The sequence below is a fragment of the Neolamprologus multifasciatus genome, chromosome 22 (genome assembly GCF_963576455.1).
Source record: "Neolamprologus multifasciatus chromosome 22, fNeoMul1.2, whole genome shotgun sequence".
Taxonomy (NCBI): Eukaryota; Metazoa; Chordata; class Actinopteri; order Cichliformes; family Cichlidae; genus Neolamprologus; species Neolamprologus multifasciatus.
Window position 1 is genome coordinate 31,041,436 of NC_140459.1, and position 18,448 is coordinate 31,059,883.

At 40.8% G+C, this 18,448-nt stretch overlaps 1 long non-coding RNA gene across 1 annotated transcript; it reads right to left on the minus strand.

The window, feature by feature from the left end:
- Window positions 1-544: 544 nt before the first annotated feature.
- LOC146493746 (uncharacterized) lies at window positions 545-5,727 on the minus strand. Its single transcript, XR_014871964.1, has 2 exons — window positions 5,309-5,727; window positions 545-5,196 (listed from the first exon to the last, which is right to left on the minus strand). It is a non-coding gene; the product is annotated as an uncharacterized LOC146493746 (long non-coding RNA).
- Window positions 5,728-18,448: the final 12,721 nt, after the last annotated feature.

Here is an 18,448-nt window from a genome sequence, read left to right on the forward strand (position 1 = left end):
AATCTCCCCCTGTGATTTTGCTGACACCTTATATTTGAGGCTATGTTTATTATTCTCTTACTGAATTATTCAAAAGCTTTGATCAAAAAGTAACAAGAAAAGAAAGCATGGGAGATAGCCACTGCAGCTAACCGGCCAATCACAGTAGCTGTAAGCTGTGTCAACGCGACGTGTACATTCTACGGAAGGTACAAGTATGGGCGTAAGATTTCAGAGGGGTTTTCAATTACAATGGTAGGTTTTAGCCTGGCGGGGCGAAGGAAACTGTCTCAGCTGAACTCTGGACACACACACACACACACACACACACACTGATATGCACACACTCATCCCCCCTCCCTTTCCAAACGCCTTCGATGCTTGTGCCCTACCAGGGAAGATGGCGGTCGACTGGACCAGCGCAGACATGCTGCAGGACCGGATGTGCTGTCTACACCGGCTCTCTCTTACCCTTTACCCGCCCCTGTTGCTTGTCTTGTGTTTCTATGGTGTATTGATAGTCATGTGCTTTGTGTGCTGAGGTGTTTTTTTTTCTGTTATCAAACTGTTCTCCCACTAGGAGCTCAGTCTGAGTGGAGGTTTTTTTTCTCCTCCTCTTACCTCATGTTATGTATTTTCGTTGTTTTTTTCCTATCAGCCTACCTCTCTGACATGTCTCCCCAATGTGATGTTTGTGTAAAGTTGGTCAGAAGGTTCCTTTGTAAGTATGCATGCGCCATTAGCGTGCTGCCTGCTGTAACCCTAATTTCCTTCGGGATTAATAAAGTATTCTGATTCGGATTCTGATTAACACAGAAGTATAAATATAACAAAGGGACCATCTACTAGGAAAGCATGTGGAGAATGGGGTTGTTTTTAACTGACCTTATTTATTGTTCCTGTTTATAATGGTTTGCTCTACTAGTATATAGGTTGAGTTTTTTCTCATTTGGTGAAGTCGCTTTTTTAAGTTCTTAGAATAGAAAAACAAACAAATCGCGAACACAAGGAAACAAAACCTTTAACAGAATGCAGGAATATACTGAAAACGAAAGGAAATCACAACTCAAAACTCTGAGTCAACAACCGAGGGGCCATGATAGCAATCATCGAGATGCAGTAAGAATGCCTCCATAGATTGCTGAACTTTTTGCGCCACATATTTTTCATGCATTATGTCGCTTTAAGTTGTATTTTCAACTGGGCAAAGCTGAAAGATGATTCTGGCAAACAGAATTTAAAAAAAGTTTTCTGAGAATTACCTGCTGTCCAAGAAACCCAAGAAACAAGTAGTTCTTTTGTTGTGTTTGGGTTTCCTTCACTATGTGATCATTTCATTGCTCTCTGGCAAAATCTGCATAGCTTGTTACTTTCCAGTGACTTACAATTTTCCCTGTTGGGTGAAGTGAAGGAGAAAAAAATGGTAAGGCACTACCCTGCACTTGACCCACAACCCCAGCCTTCCCTGCTTTCTTCACAGCCATTACATTAAGACTTTGAAAAGAACCTGTCCTGAAGTGCTGATTAGTGAAAATTGGAGACAATAAAAATGTGGTTAAATATGTGAAACGAGGGAGATGGGATAACTCCTAGAAAAAGGTGATAGTTTTTTTTAGATCACAAAGGAACCAAGTGTAACTCTTAAACCACAATGGGTAATACTCAAGAGCCTACTGTCAGAACAGGGTGTACATGAAAGGACTACCAGGAGCAACACTTTCCTATAAGAACTGAGCAACAAGCAATAAGGCTGCAGGAACAATGATTTGAGGGTCGATGAGCTCAAAATAGCACATTTTGGTTTATATAAAAAGCATGATCATTGGAGAAAGAGAACACTGCATTATCACATCTTATATCCTCTATCTGTGGAACATGATGGCAGCAGTCATAGTCTTGGCTCTTTTTGTACATCTGGGCCAGAATAGCATGTCGTTTTTGAAGCTCTAGGAACAGGTTGAACACAAGTTCTCCTACTAAAGAAAGACTAAAGAGAATTCTAAATTCTAAAACCTTTTGTCAAACTATATTTTTTCGCACAGTTAGGCGAAAATGTTGTTTGCAATGTGTTATTGTTAGAAAACAAGACGAATAACTCTCCATTGCACATTAATATGATGACATAGCCAACACAGAATCAGCTGAGCTAAGCGTAGATTAGGATGGAGGTAGGGAAACATCGCTATGTCCCAAGGTAACAAAATCCTCAGACTAGCACCTCTGTGACTCACTAATTAACACATTGTATTTCAGTTTATTCTGCACAAAAACTGGAGAGGGGAAAACAGCATACGACAAATATTTTCACTCCCCTTATTTTATCTGAGCATACATACCAGGACCCAATCTTTAAATGTATAGCTATAAATCAATGCCACTTTCACTGTCTGATGAATGTGAAGCTGGAACCTGGAGCATATAGTTTAGTAACTGAGTATTTATAGGAATATACTCCCTGTAGAAACAATTTGACGTCGTGACGTCGAGAAGAAACCAACAAAAGGTACCACATGTTAATTATAGAGCTTTAAGCCTGCAGTGCAGAAACTTTGTGCACCATTCTGGGAGTAACAACAATTACACAAACACTGTCGATGCATGCATCTGCCTCCATCCAATCAAAAAACAAACTAATCCAATGCCAATTTGTCACTTGATTGCTTTTTATTAAGGTTGTAATTCTTCCTCTGAAACCAAATTTCTTTGGTTTTAAATCTGGAACACACAGAAAGTTTCTTGGACACTGTTGTCGCTGGTGTGCTAGTCTGCTCCTAGTTTCTGCAGTCTACTTCATGTCCATCCCGAGGGCTGCTCCTCTCTTCAGCTCCGGCACACCAACTGGTTACCAGTTGATGTATAATATATCATTACAAGCACACCAAGAGCCTGGCATAATTCAAAATTCTGATAACTTTTTCTGTATTGGCAAGGGCTTTAATGGAAAAAGTATTCTAGTTCACAAACCACTGCAGGGTTTTTCCTGATTCTGGGTTAGGGTGACTAAGCTTGTAGGAATGATTGGTCTGCATATATGTTACTTTATTTAACAGCAGTCTGGTTGTTTTAGGTGATTTTCCGTTTAGGGGAACACCAAAATTTTTCTATGCAGAAAAAAATGTGTTCTTTAAAGAGCCCAGCTGTTAACCACTGCTAAATCTGATGAGCTAAATCAAGGCAAATCACGATCTATTCATTTGTGTTCATGGATGCAAGTTTTGGTACATACAGTGAAGCAAATGAAACACAATCTAACTGTAATATATATATATTTTTTCCATAATCACAAGATTTCTGACCCTCCTTGGTGCTGTGTGGCAGTACAAAGTATTTCAGCATCTATGTACACAAGAAAAGGATAATTAATGCCAATAAACAGGAATAAAAAGATCAAATTCCATCACTGTTTCAAACAGCCATGAAAGTTTCCTGTTTCCTTTTTCAGCTTAACCATCTAAACCTCATTTAACTGCCCCCTGAACCAATTTTGACTGCTTCTCATCCACATGGAAACAGAAGGTTAACATTAACGTTGCTTGTTTGTCCTCCTCTGCTGTGCGCAGGGCTCATTAGCTTCTCCTAAAGCTGCCTGCCCATAGTTGCCATGGAAGCTAGCGGGGACAGAGACAGAATGATGCGTACGGGAGCCACAGGTAAAACAAGCTGAGATGAAATCACAATATTTCAGTGTTAGTGCATACCTCAGTATGACTCTGTACTGCAGCCCTCACTTTGCTTCAGGAAAGGATGGATGTTGACTCTTAGTCACGCTCACAGATGGTGAAGACTGCTTTAAACGGGGAGGAGGAGGCAGGTGGAGAAGTCAGGCCTTGAGAGGTGAATAAATCTTTTATCGTCTCCACTCCCGTCACGTCATTTTGACTCAGCCAAAAAATAAAAAACTAAATAATGCACAGGAATCTACGGCCAACGCACTTTATTGCTAAATGAAACTTTTTCACTTCCATTCCAGCTTTTCCAAATCACTACATGCTTATCCCTGAGGTCATCAGGAATGTCAATAGCCTCAGCAGATAGGAATCTTTCATTAACCTTTCATTTCATCGCAGCCTTAAAGAATATTCAACAGAATGCAGAAGTCTGGCGTTCGAGACGTCCTTCAGCTGCAAGGCGGGATGGAAACAAATAATGGTATCGTGTTCCTTTAGCTGACTTTGAGTTCGAGACAGCATTAATGCTTTATTTAAAGGCAGCGCAGTCTGTTCGGTTGGACCTGCAGGTCCTCGGTGTGGGCAAACAGAGTCGATGAATCACGCTGTTGCAGAGAGTACAACAAAGTGGTGCATCTACTACTGATGTGCTGTAGCGCCCGTGTTTATTAGCAGGGCCAGAGCGAGACAAGAGATTTCACAAAATCAACACAACATCATAAAATGCCAATATGAGGTATATTTTATTCACTAGCACTGTGAATGCTACAGGACACGAGCTTCTGTTTTGTTACAGAGAAGAGAGGAAGAGTGGGAGTGCATTGGTATTCCCCAAAATGACTGTACGGATGAGATTTACAGTAACACGGAAAACATGCTGGCAGATGTGATTTGCTGCTTCAGACTCGGCTGATTTCCACTGAGTTTTGACCCAGACTCTGAAATAATCTTGGCGCAGTTTCTCCACGCGGGTCATGAAATATTCACTTCATATCAAATGAATAATATATCCAGTATTACTTTTTTACTCAAATGCTGCTCCGCTACTTTGACTCCCTCTCAGTCTATTGTCACAACAGGACGAGAAATGAAGCGCATCTAATAACGTACACCGCTGACACAAGAGTCACATAAGCAATAACTCTGTGCAGGGGTGGACGGCTCTTTTTCTTTATAAATAGTGCCGTCTCTTATAAATGATGCTGATTTATTCTGACGTGGCTGCGTGTATTCCTACCTTGTTCTGTGTGAAAGATACATCACCTATTTTGCTGTATTTGAATGTTTAAATCGTTTGAATTGTGTGTCTCAATTGGATACCCTTCATGAAGGACATACAATTGTTTGCCTCAAAACACCTTATTGACTCCCTTTGCTTTCCCTTCCCTCTAACACAACCTGCCAGTCATCTGTCAGTCACCCCAGCGAGCAGCATTTTATTCTCACCTCATTGCTTCGCTCGTTCAACAGTGGGATCCATGCAGGTGCCATTGATTTAGAGAGAGCGGTGGTAGGAGACTCACGGAAGGGAATTTGACCTTGGCTTTACCTGACAGAAAGAATTACCACAAATGTGGTGATGAGCCATCTCACAGTAGCAGTTTTGTTATCTCCAGGTGTAGCAGGTGCATAGTAAGGCTTGTGTGGTCAAAGGAAATTACCATTATGAGTGGATTGGTGTGCACAGCCATGTGAAAGAACACAGTTTTCACAGGATTGCACAGAGTGCAGCAAAAACAAGAAGTAAATGTTTAAAAAAAATCAGTCATTTGAACAGTTTCCATGTAACCTATAGAGATGATGTTGACAGCACTGGCATTGGCTACTGTTTAGCTTTACAACTAAGCTTTCATGTAAGATAGATACGGCCATGCAGTGTTGGTCAAGTTACTTGAAAAAAAGTAATTACTTACTAATTACTGACTACTTCTCCAAGAAAGTAATCCTGTTACTGTACTGATTACTTATTTTTGAAAGTAATTACTTACCTTAGTCCTTTGTTACTTAGTTACTTTTTTAAAAAAACGATACACAGGTTAGCAATAGACCCTTTTCAATAGATCTAATTCTATTTTTTCTGCATCATAATCCCGTTACTTTACTGATTACTTATTTTCAAAAGTAATTAATTACTTAGTTACTTAGTTACTTAGTTACTTTTTAAAAACACGATTTACAACCTGAATAGGTGATAAAGCGATAGATCTTTTAGCCCAATTCTACTTTTTCTGCATAACCCATCATACAAAATGTAATCAAATGAAAAAGTCTCTTTTTAAAACTTGTTTTATTAGTTTTAATCTTTTAACTTTATGCATCAAGCAAAATTTAATTATATGCAACATTCTCTGACTGGAAGAAATTTGTTCAATATTTAAACCTATTTTCTGCACATTCCAGCACATAAAATAATTTTTTTTGTGTGTGTTTACACTCAGTCTTTCACATAGATGCAAGTAAAACACAGCAGAAAATAAATAAAGTCAAAGACTAGCGGTCCTTTTGCTCTATTTTCACCTGTAAAGCAGGAGTGGGGTAGGCGGAGGTTTACCCTGGTGCAGGTGTGCCGCAGCGGTCAGTGGAAGAATCCGCGAGTTTCTCTGTGAGTTTCCCATTATGTCGTAGCTACTCGGTGCTTGCTTGGAAGTTTAGGGTTTTTTCGCTGTAAAAATAAGTTTTCTTCCCACGCACAACGGACACTAATGTTTTTGTCACTTTTTATGGAATCAAACTCAAAGTAAGGTCAGTACTTCCACGCTTTAAACGCTGCACGCTCATACTCTCTCCCGCACTCGATATGTTATCCATTGTTGATCTGCACACAGCTGTTGTCACAAACGTCGCACTTGTTTACGTCACTGTCATGAGACATTGTCGCAAAAAAATCACGGTTTTAGTAACACAGTAACGCAGCGTTCCTATGGGAAAGTAACAGTAATCTAATTACCGTCTTTGCAATAGTAATCCCTTACTTTACTCGTTACTTGAAAAAAGTAATCGGATTACAGTCCATCTCTGGTGAGGAATGACAAATGACTAAAGAAACCTAAACTGGGAAAACTAAATAACAAACCTGAGAACATACAAAACGGGATGCAGGGCAGAGCGACGCAGAGAGAGGAACAAAACACTCACCACTGAAGCACAAACATCTTGGACTGACTATCAAAGAGTAGAGCAAGCTATTGTGTTGTCCATAAAAACTGCATTTTCTAAAAAGGCACCAATTCAATTTCAATTCAGTCAGTCCAGTGCATTTCTATAGGACCAAATCACAGCAACCGCTGCCTTAAGGTGCTTAACAGAGTAGGGTGAAGACCCAGCAATGATACAGAGAAAAACAGCAGAAGAACAGTCAACGTCCAGTTTGATGATTCCTATTAGCATAGGTGAGGCATCACAGCCCAGTGTTATTAAGATATTTCACCCCCTGAAGTTATTAAGTGAAAACTGGCAGTGTTTAAAAAGGGTATAAGACTGTTTTTTGAAGCTGGAAGGCTGAACATTTGGGTCTGTTGGGACTAAATGACCATTAGAGGAACTGCAATGAGATCAACACAAAATTCCCCTTCTTTGCTATGACTGTTCATTGTTTTCATTGTTAGTTTTTGGTATTACCCTCAAATCCCTGGATATTTTTTTCTTTTGTGTGTGTGTGTGTGTGTGGGGGGGGGGCTCTTTTGGTTTACTTGTGTTTTTATTTTAAAGTTTAGTTCCTCGTGTGGTTTTCTATGCTTTTACTTCCCACCTTTGTTCTACGATAATCATTTATTCTGTTTCTGCCCTTTTCAGTGTCTAATTGAGTTTTGACAGAGTTATTGTTATTACTCTCCCTGGTGTGTACTTATAGTCTCTAATCCTCGTCACATTTCTGAGTTCTCGACTCTGTTTGCTTGTGGCTCACTACTTTCGGTTACTCTGGTTGTCTTTTGAATTTGGTTTAGCCTGCTGCGTTTCCTGCCGCCTCGCTGCAGCTCTTTCTATTAAAACGTGTGAAAATAAAAAGAAATATCCACCAGCTTTCAGTCCTGTGGTGTCAGCTCAAGAGCTTTTCCCTGTATTGTCACAGTTTAAAATTTTACAAGGTGACCAGATGAACATATTCTGTTAACAGCTGGGAGGGAGGAGCGCCTATTTCGAGCACCCTCCTTAAGATGTAGGTGGTAACCCTGTTCACACCTCTTTAATTTGGTCTCTGCTTCCCATTGCTGCAGAGGACAGATTTACTTGCTTACACTTCTCTCCATCTGTGAGACATCACACTCATATTTGTGACATCAGCAATGTGTTTTTGATGCTCCTGTTGTGCAGCGAAACTTTGTTATTCTTATTGCACCGTGTCTGCAGTCAAATATATAGAGCTATATTTATCCAAGCAGATAGATCCAGCAGGTCCAAAGAAAGCAAAAGTCTAAAGGTTGCTTGGAGAACAAAGCATTCAAAGTTTGTGTTTACATTATGTTTGTCAAAATCTATTTTTGGAATAATTAACCTCATTCATTCTTTCTGCATTCAAAGCAAATTATTAACAAAAAAAGGCAATAAAAAAGAGAAGAATGTGAACCCTGGGTGAAAGAAAGAAAAAATCCTCCTGCTCACGTTTTAATTTTCCATTCTTTCCCAGAGAGTTAATTTCCTTTGTTTTTATGAGCAGTTCTGAGTGTACAATAGTCCTGACATCTTGACAGTGCTGAGGTATGCAGAAAGAAAAGGTTAAGATGTTGGGGTTTGGGGGGGTGGGATCTGGTTACCCTGCCGAATATGAAATGCTATCAAATTACCATGCTTCACATGCCTTGAATTAGCATACATCAGATCAAACAGCCTGGGACTCCTCAGTGATTATGCATCCAGACACATGTTCAGTTTCAACCCTATTTTACTCCCAATTATCATATCATTATCATAGCATTGCTCCTTGGCTGCTGTGTAGTCGGTTTAGTCTACACTGCACTCTGAGGAGTGTTAGACATGGTTTTAACCTGTTTTTCACCTTTTTTTCTTCTTCTTTGGGTCACTTTGACCCCGGAGCATTCACAACTGCTCTGCTCACACAACTGAGAGGACACAAGGGCACAAGAGGACACGATGTGCAAAAACCTGCAAAACAATCAAAGCCTGGGCTACACCTGAAAAAAAGCGCTCCAAAATGAAAAGCATTTTGCGGTTAACAGCTTTAACAAACTGAAACCGGGGACTGAGTGGCCATAAAACTGCATCTCAGAATGAACTTGCTTCTTTTTGGCAAATTAAACAGAAAGGAGGTTGCGAATTATTTCCGATTAAGCTGCTGGGAGGAAAATGCTCGCACCGTCCTTGACTGTCAAAAGCCTCTCAATCTGTCAGAATAAGGCCACGGCATCTGTACCCACTTTGATGCACAGCATTAATAGAAGTGAACAAAGAGAGTCTGAAAGCACACCCTTGGAGGAGAAGAAAAGAATGGTTTAATAAAAAGACCGACAGGGGGAGGAAATGGTGGGCTGGTGAGAGCCGTGTTCCTTAGAGACGCTGATTAACATTTGATTGGTTGTCATACGGTTAACTCCTTCTGTGCTGTCGGGGTCCTGGGAGGAATTAAAATCTGTAATTGTTTAGAAAATAAGACAAGAAAAGGAAATATACCGATGGGAGTTATAACAAAGGGAGTAGAAAGTGGGAAAAGGAGGAGTGAGAACAAATACCAGTGAAGTATTATAACTCTTCGCAGGCTCTCTAGAGTCCTGCCAAGCTCTCAACCAGCCCTCATTGTCCCTGATTATACTACATGATGCAAGAGCTGCGCAGACCTGAGTAGATAGAGAAAGGGAGGCAGACTGAGCCAAGGAAGAGAACATTGAAAGAGACAGGACAGGAACGGCAGGGACAGGGAACAAGGTGACATGGGACAACACAGCAGAGGACAAGACAGTTATATAACCCATCCAGGACCCAAGGGGATCCTTTACTGTTGTAGGCACAGACATGCAGATGGGCACCGATACAGATAAAACAGCAAGAGAAGCGTTTTTCCTTAATGTAATGGTTTAGTTTGGCTTTCTCAACCTAGAGACATTCATCCGTCCAGTTTATGGTATCTGTACTGTATTAACTGAATTTCTGGCCTGTTAACAGAATATGTTCAGGTCCCACACAGTGATGCTGTTCAGAACCTGGAATTTTGACTCATCCAGAGCAAAATATCCAAGAAACACACTTCTTCTGGTGGCAAAAAGTAGATTTAGCTAATTAATATATCTAGTATGAGTGTGAATGGCTGGCCAGCTCTAGCAGAGTAACTGAAATGTGCAAAATACAGGTTCGTCTAGTGTGGACAGAAACAAGGGCCTGTGGAGAATCACAGCCAAGGTGTCCATTGGTTCATTGATATATTGAGCAAACTCCATAATGGCATCAATGAACATCAAGAGCTCTGGAGCATGTTCCCTATCACACACAGTGTAATCTGGAAACCCACTGGTCAGCAGTGTTGGGAAGGTTACTTTTAAAATGTATTCCACTACAGATTACAGATTACATGCCCCAAAATCTATTTTGTAACGTATTCCGTTATGTTATTCAATGAGAGTAACGTATTATCATGCTGTTTACAACTACATGAATGTACTATTGCTGTGATTTATTACTGTTACTGAAGGTCCGCGGCTCCAAACCGTAGTAAAGGGACCTCTGGCTAATACGTCGGGTTCCCTGTCGGGCTTGTAGCCGAAAACTAGCTTTACTTTGTTGTCTGGGTCAAGTTTGCTAGCGAGAGACGGAGAGAGGCGTTGAACGGCTGCTCCAACAGAACTTATTATTTCGGAGGAAAACACGAACACGGTGTACAGTCGAGTCTTAACAGCTTACTTACAACTGGGCTCGTCAGGCACTCTTCTTCGCTGCAGTGGTTATTATTATATTTACATGCTTCCAGCTCCCATTTCTGCTCGATGACAACTCGTACTTTTCCACTCTCCTTTTTCTCCCTCCTCTTGCTCACAGACACATAACGGTATGGCAGTCCATTCTCCCTGCAGCACAGACTACACTGCCTATGATGCTACATTCTTTAGAGCTATGCTTGTAGCATTCTGCCTATTAGCTTAGCACAACAACAACAACAAAAAGGCTTCTCTCACCCAGGAAACACACAGTTGCAGAGAGCGCGCATCACCCTGTAAACATGGCAACCATAACGCTGCCGCCTGGAACACCAGAACACAAACAAAAACAAAACAAACAAAACCCAAACAGTCCTGACCTGCGACAATATGAAACAGGGAAGTACCGCTGTGTAATCCATTTATTTCAACAAAGTAACTGTATTCTAAATACCACCTTTTTAAACAGTAGCTGTAACGGAATACAGTTACTCATATTTTGTATTTTAAATACGGTACATGTACTCCGTTACTCCCCAACACTGCTGGTCAGTCTGCTAGTTAGTCTCTCTATATAAAGAAAAGAAGTTTAGGGCTTCTGATGTAACCAGCAGTTATGTCAGTTATGTTCAGTCTGACAATGATTGTGAGTTTAAAACGTCAACAGTTTGCTCATCACATAGACTGCTTACATCCTTGCAACCACAGCTGTGATTGAGCTGTAGAAATTAGACTAAAAATTTTCAAATAAGCAAAGGAGCTTCAGGTATCCAAAGTTTTCCCACATTTCTAGAGGTTCTTCTTATTCCTGTGGACACATGTGTTTTACAGACTGGAAATATGGGAAGCAAGGCCGCGTACTAAATCAAAGTTTTGCACAGAACTCTTTCTCTCTTCCATATATATTTTTGTCCTGGTTCCCTCCCCTGACCCCCTATCGGTTACGACGGATCTCTGACCGTCCCTGAGTCTGGTTCTGCTCGTAGGTGGTTGTCTCCTTTTCGGTGTTTTCTCTCTATTATTTTAGGGTCTTTAGCTTACAATATAAAGCACCTTAAGGTGACAGCTGTTGTGATTTGGCGCTATATAAATTGAATTGATGTTTTGCTGCACAGCTAAACGTGTGCCTGAGGAAGACTGGGATCAGCTTTAGCTGCCACTTTGATGATGGACAGAGGATGAAAGCCAAAAACAAAGTGGAGGAGGTCACGGTATAAACAACCACAGACCATTATGAAATGTTTCTCCTTATTTTACAGCAACTTCTGCCTATAGGCATTTTTATAAAAGTGAGAAAATTAGATAAACCTGAGCCTGTGATAGACTGGTGACCTGTATCCGACCTCTCACCCTGTGACAGCTGGGATGGACCAGCTTGCTCCTGCTGCCTGCCTGAGCCTACCATCTTTGTAAAAGAACAAAAGGTTACATCTGTGGTCATGTTGGCTTAATTTGCTGCATCAGGATTGTCAAGTCCACTGCAGTGTGTGCGTGTGTGTGTGTGTGGTTTCAATAAGGAAAATGACCTACAAAAAGCAGGACATACAGCTAATACCTGCCTACTGTAGCTGTGACTACTACAAATGGAACTACTGTGTGTTTACGCACAGTTTTTATCAGCAGGAGAACATCACAACCAACAGAACAGATTAACAAGCTATAAACAGATTAGAAGACTAAACAACACTACTTCTATGAAAAACATAAATGAGCCTGTTTTTGAGCCAATTTAGGATTTAACCTTAAAATATCAATAGATGACATGACATTGTAAGAGGGATTTTTTTTGTTGTTTCTTCTGCTGTGTCATCCTCAGCTGTTGCCAAATAAGGGGAGAATCACCAGCGACTCACCAGGCCGAATAAAATCCATTACATAAGAGGCGCCCAGGGCAGGACTGTTCCAGAGCACAGACAGGTCACTTTAACCTTTCCCTGACTGGACACGAGCAGCTAGATTATGGAATTATTCATGGGGTTGGACTGTATGTTCTCTGTTTTGTAAAGGAAAACCTAATTAACCCATCCTAGAGTTTCACTGCCTCCATTTAGGGGAATAAAGTCACAGAACGTTGCTTGACTTGGAAAAAATAAGATCTTGCCTCCTAAAAACCCTCCATTAACGAATCCATCATGGGAATAAAAAGATTAGCCTCATTCAAAGATCTGGAAATGTGTGTGAGTGTGTGTGTTTAAGCCACTTATTAGGAGCTATTCTTGTCTGTGCCGACTATAGCGCCCAGGTGATTACACAAGCTTAAGGAGGTGAACTGCTGAGTGACCATAACATTGAGTGTGTGTAAGTGCATACGTGTCAGACTAACCTCACACTGTGACACTCAAACAGAGCAGAAGGTGAGATGACGTTCCTGTTATGAACTCCTTCTTCGTCATCTGTACATGCTCCGCGCAGTCTGACTCCACTGCCTTCAATCCGTGGCCCCCTCTGCCTCTGTCATACATGCATCATCGCACATATGTGCTGCATGCATATGTTCATGCGGCGGAAGGGAAGAGTGTGTGTGTGTGTGTTTAAAGGTCTGTTCTGCTTATAGAGTGTGAATATGGATTAATTAACACATACAGCAGGCATGTGCACACAAGCTCGTCAGTCAGTATGCAAATTAGCGCACAAACACATTGGCAAAGGTGGTATGGCAGCCATATTCACACACACGGTAATCATGGAGAATTCATAGTTAAATAAAAGCATGTGTATCATGTATTGAATGCACAGACCATATATAAGTGTTCGGATTTAGTGATCAGTCAGTTGTAGCAAGCTTGGTTTGTGAGCTGCAAATGTACATCCTGTGTCAGCACCAAGCAGTCAACTTTAGGCTTTAACATAATCCAAAATGGGAGCTATAACAAAATTTATTCTGGACAGATCTGCATGAAGGGGGATATTAAATGTAGACACGATATTTTATTATCGTGTATTTTCCTAGACTGTAAACATGCAATCATACAAATATCTTGGGACTTGTTGTGAAATCAGTTTTACCCCGGTTCTTTTATTCGTCGAGGCATCCAGAGACGGCACAGGAATTCAGTAGTTATTTCACAAAACCTTTATTCCTCTTTATTCATCTTCATTTAAGCATGAAGACGAGGCCGATGTCCCTCTGCAAAATATTCACCTCTTTGTTAGTTACAGCCAGCTTTATAGAAGCGACCCCATCATAAAACCCCCATGGTGTGCTGCAAACTCTGTGTGTCTGTGTGTGTATGCACGAGCACGTGAGTGCCTGTGTGTGCGCGTACCCGTATGCCTATGTGAGTGCACGTGAGTGACTGAGTGTATGCGCGTACCTGTGTGTATGTGTGAGTGCACGTGACTCCCTGCCGGTCATAAAAGTCCATCTCCCTTCCAGACCACAGTTATCCAGTTACAAATGTTGAGACCCCCACCCAGGTATCCACTCAGCATTAACTCCTCTTTGTCTTACTTTCACAGTTCAACTGGGGGAGGGTCTCCTACAATCTACTCCTAAGTTCATGACAAAGTCAGGCCTTTATTTATATCCAGGGCAGTGTCAGTGTCTCACAATTCTATATCATATCTAACACATTCCTAAACTCTAAAATAAGCTAAACATTGCTACAGACTATAATCAAGTCAGTTTGTAAAAAGGGTCGCCAGCACCTTTACTGCCTCGGGAAGCTTGCTCATTTCAACATTGACCAAAAAATTTTAACTTTGTTTTATTGTTCTTTTATTGAGTCTGTTTTATCCTTTTGTTTGGTGGCATGGTTCAGTCAGACCTCAGTCACAGAGAAAAACTCACTGAATCAGACAGTGAGACGGTCCAGTCGTCTGATAGGTGAGCCACAGTGTTGTTTAGCCTCCCTGTACTCTAAACAGGTACAGAGGATGGCTTTATCAGTCCTTAAAAATGGTTCCCCTCCTCTACCGGGTGAATTTCAGCTTCTTTCCTCAAGACGGAGGTTTCTATTTCCAAGATGCAGGACAAAGCGTTATAAAAACAGCTTTGTCCCTGTTGCTCGCACTGAATTAAATAAGAACTATTTTTGTTTTTGATTCGAAACATTAAATTACTATATATGTGCTACAGTGAGGTTTATATTTTTATTAGGTATGTGTGTTTTTCAAGGGATGCCAAATGCTATCATTTTTCTGTAAAGCAAATTTACCTTGCCTGTGGGTATAAATAAAGTTACCTTGAACCTTGATGTTTTTTAGGCTGTTTTTTCAGGTAAGCAAAAAAACAAAACAATATATCAAATAGATAATATGGACACTATCATCAAAATGCCCAAGTGGAGGATATACCTGCTGCGTTAGCTTAGGAAGTTCAACCTGCTTCAGGTGGTGTTGCTCCATTTCTACTCTGCAATAATCCATTCTGTTCTCTGCTTATTCATCAATGTATGGTTTGGATAACAAGACAAGAAAAGACTACAACGGACCATGAGAAACGCAGAAAAAATATCATCGGTGTCGACTTGCCCTTTGATTCAGGATTCGTACAAATCCAGTAACTAATTATCTATGTCTCATTTAGTCCATAATTTATATCTTTGCATATTTGCATCATAAATGTTCTATTCATGTTGTTTTTGTTTGTGTCATATTATCACTTTTGTTTGTCTACTTTGTTGGAGTAGACAGCTCCTGCTGGAGCCCAGTTCCTTTGCATGGTCTCCCCAATGTCTGCACTGGTTCTTTCCAAAGACATGTTAGTGGAGCGCAGTTAGTGCAGTTGTTACGGTAGCTAGACTTAGCAAAAGTACAGACATCCTGTACTTAAGTAGAAGTACAGATACTAGTGTTAAAATACACCAGTAAAAGTTGAAGTACTGATTTACTCAAGTGAAAAAAGCACTGGCACTGAAATGTACTCAAAGTCAGAAAGTAAAAGTAGCTCTATGGATGTGTCTACCAGCTATTTTTATGTGAAGCTAACTGAACCTTGTCCTATATTAATGTAATAATAAAATAGTATGACTAGATAGTACAAACTTTATTTTAGTCTGAATGTTAACATTAATAAAATGATTTAGCTTGAATCTGTTAAGCAGAACATCAGCAGAGAAAAAGAAGGAGCATTTTAAAAAACACTTTTCTGCTGCCATCATAGACGATGACTTTGCCTCTAAACAGGAAAATAAGCAGGGGAAAGGGAACCCTAAAATCAGCCGTAATGGCTCAGTGTGGAGCAAAGAATCACAAATCACAAGATTTTCTTAGTCACATTATTGTCTCCCCAAAAACACTTTAGTTGTACTTTGTGAGATTTTGAGTTTTTCCTACCTCTGCTGTGTTTTATTTAACATCCGACATGCTTTGTGTGCTTCTTCAGCATTTATTTATATGCTAGTGTTTTCCTAAGGTGCAGCCTGTTTGATAGCTCGGAGCCTCCAAAGGTAAATTATAGGTTAATTCAATTTCAATTCAATTTTATTTATATAGCGCCAAATCACAACAAAAGTCGCCTCAAGGCGCTTCATAGATACAGAGAAAAACCCAACAATCATATGACCCCCTATGAGCAAGCACTTTGGCAACAGTGGGAAGGAAAAACTCCCTTTTAACAGGAAGAAACCTCCGGCAGAACCAGGCTCAGGGAGGGGCGGCCATCTGCTGCGACCGGTTGGGGTGAGAGAAGGAAGACAGGATAAAAGACATGCTGTGGAAGAGAGACAGGGGTTAATAACAGATATGATTCAATACAGAGGTCTGTTAATACATAGTGAGCGAGAAGGGTGACTGGAAAGGAAAAACTCAATGCATCATGGGAATCCCCCGGCAGCCTACATCTATTGCAGCATAACTAAGGGAGGATTCAGGGTCACCTGGTCCAGCCCTAACTATATGCTTTAGCAAAAAGGAAAGTTTTAAGCCTAATCTTAAAAGTAGAGATAGTGTCTGTCTCCCGAATCCAAACTGGAAGCTGGTTCCACAGAAGAGGGGCCTGAAAACTGAAGGCTCTGCCTCCCATTCTACTTTTAAATACTCTAGGAACAACAAGTAGGCCTGCAGAGCGGGAGCGAAGTGCTCTAATAGGGTGATATGGTACTACAAGGTCATTAAGATAAGATGGGGCCTGATTATTTAAGACCTTGTATGTGAGGAGCAGGATTTTGAATTCAATTCTGGATTTAACAGGAAGCCAATGAAGGGAAGCCAAAACAGGAGAAATATGCTCTCTCTTTCTAGTCCCTGTCAGTACTCTTGCTGCAGCATTTTGGATTAACTGAAGGCTTTTCAGTGAGTTTTTTGGACATCCTGATAATAATAATAATTGGTAATAAACGTGAATGTTAAGGTGAATGCTTTCTGTCTCTCTGTGTTAGCCCTACAGTAGATTGAAACTGAGTTTGACAGTTCAATATTGCATAAACCTACTAAGGATCCTATATCTGACTATGTTGCCACACACTGTTGATTACTTTTCAGTTTCAGATTAAAGATACGGGCCTTTAATAAAATCTGCCGTTATCTTATTGCACGCATTACCTGGATTTGAGGCATTGTTGCGCTCATGCTGCTGAAATGTTGATGTTACATGAAAGCAAATTACATCAGCTGTAGCCCAAAGGTAAGAGAAATCTGTTCGGCCCGTTTAAGAGCTACAGGTTCGGTGCCTCGGTGTAAAACACCAGCCTTCATCTTTCTCCGGGGCAGCATGGAGCCTGCTAATGTGAAAAAGGATGGCAGTGAATTTGAAGCAGGCTGCTGGAAAGCAGTGCACATCCTCATTATCTCTCTCTGGAGAGTTGTCTATCAATGCTCTCAAATCTCATTTTCACAACAACAACACTGACATGCTGCTCCTTACAATTAGCACAACTCCCCCACCAAGGCCAGCACTGGGAATGCTAGTGAGACTAATGCTAAGATGAGGTAAACAGGGTTTCGCTTGATCAATAAAGATTAGCCTAGTTTTCAACAAACCAGAATGAAGCCATGGCCCAGACACGCCTTCACCCAGTTAGCGTGGACTTCTGCTATTCCAGGGAGCTCAATGATGTATTTCCAACACGGGATGACTTTTTCTCGCTATTCATGACATCACCGTCTAATCCATTTTCATCCTGCTCTATTCCTGTCAGGGCAACGACGTGCCGTATAGGATGACCTCTGTGTAAAGACTTGCCAGCGGTCCTTTTTTTAGACGCAGACCTCAACGTCCAGCACGTCATTGTGTTTGCTGGGATTTTCTGTGAACCACCAACTCAGGTCAAAGCTATTTCCAGTTGCTGCTTTCATCACCTGAGAATCTGATATTTTGTTGGAGGATTTATTTGTTTTTTTACATTATGATGAGAAACAGAGGCCAACAGATCAAAGATGGAGCTGCAGCAGCCAGCGGTGTCAGATTAAAGGATCACTTTTAATAAAAGGAATCGGGCTCTGAATAAATTTTATTTTGCGAGCGATGAATATTTATAATAAGATATTTGTGCAAAGCTCTGTTGTGCCTGTGTGTGTGTGTGTGTGTGTGTTATGGGAGAAAGGATTACAGTAGTCTCGACTCTAAAGAAGGCAGAGAGGCTGATATGAATGAGGTGTAGGAAAAAAACAATAAAACAAAAGGAACATCCGTAGAAAATCACCTGTGTTTAACACGAGGTCTTCATACTCTATTCGATCAGGAGCAGTAAAACCTACAAACCTGGGGAGATTTATTGCCTTAAATAAGCTCATGGACATGGATAAGAACGGCTGAAGACACACTTACCGTGGCTCTGCTCCGGCTTTTTCATTGTGTGAAAGCATGAGGAGGGAGAAAGTGGGTTACGGGGAAAGGAAGATGAAGGCAGAGGGTCTGAAAAATTTAATGCAAAGCTGTTAGGTCTTTGGGAAGAGATTAGTCCATATTCCCCGCACGCTCGCACATGAGCTCGGTTTAAGTCAAAGACATTGCATGAAAATTATTAAAAGGATGAATATATTATTGCACAAACACTTCAC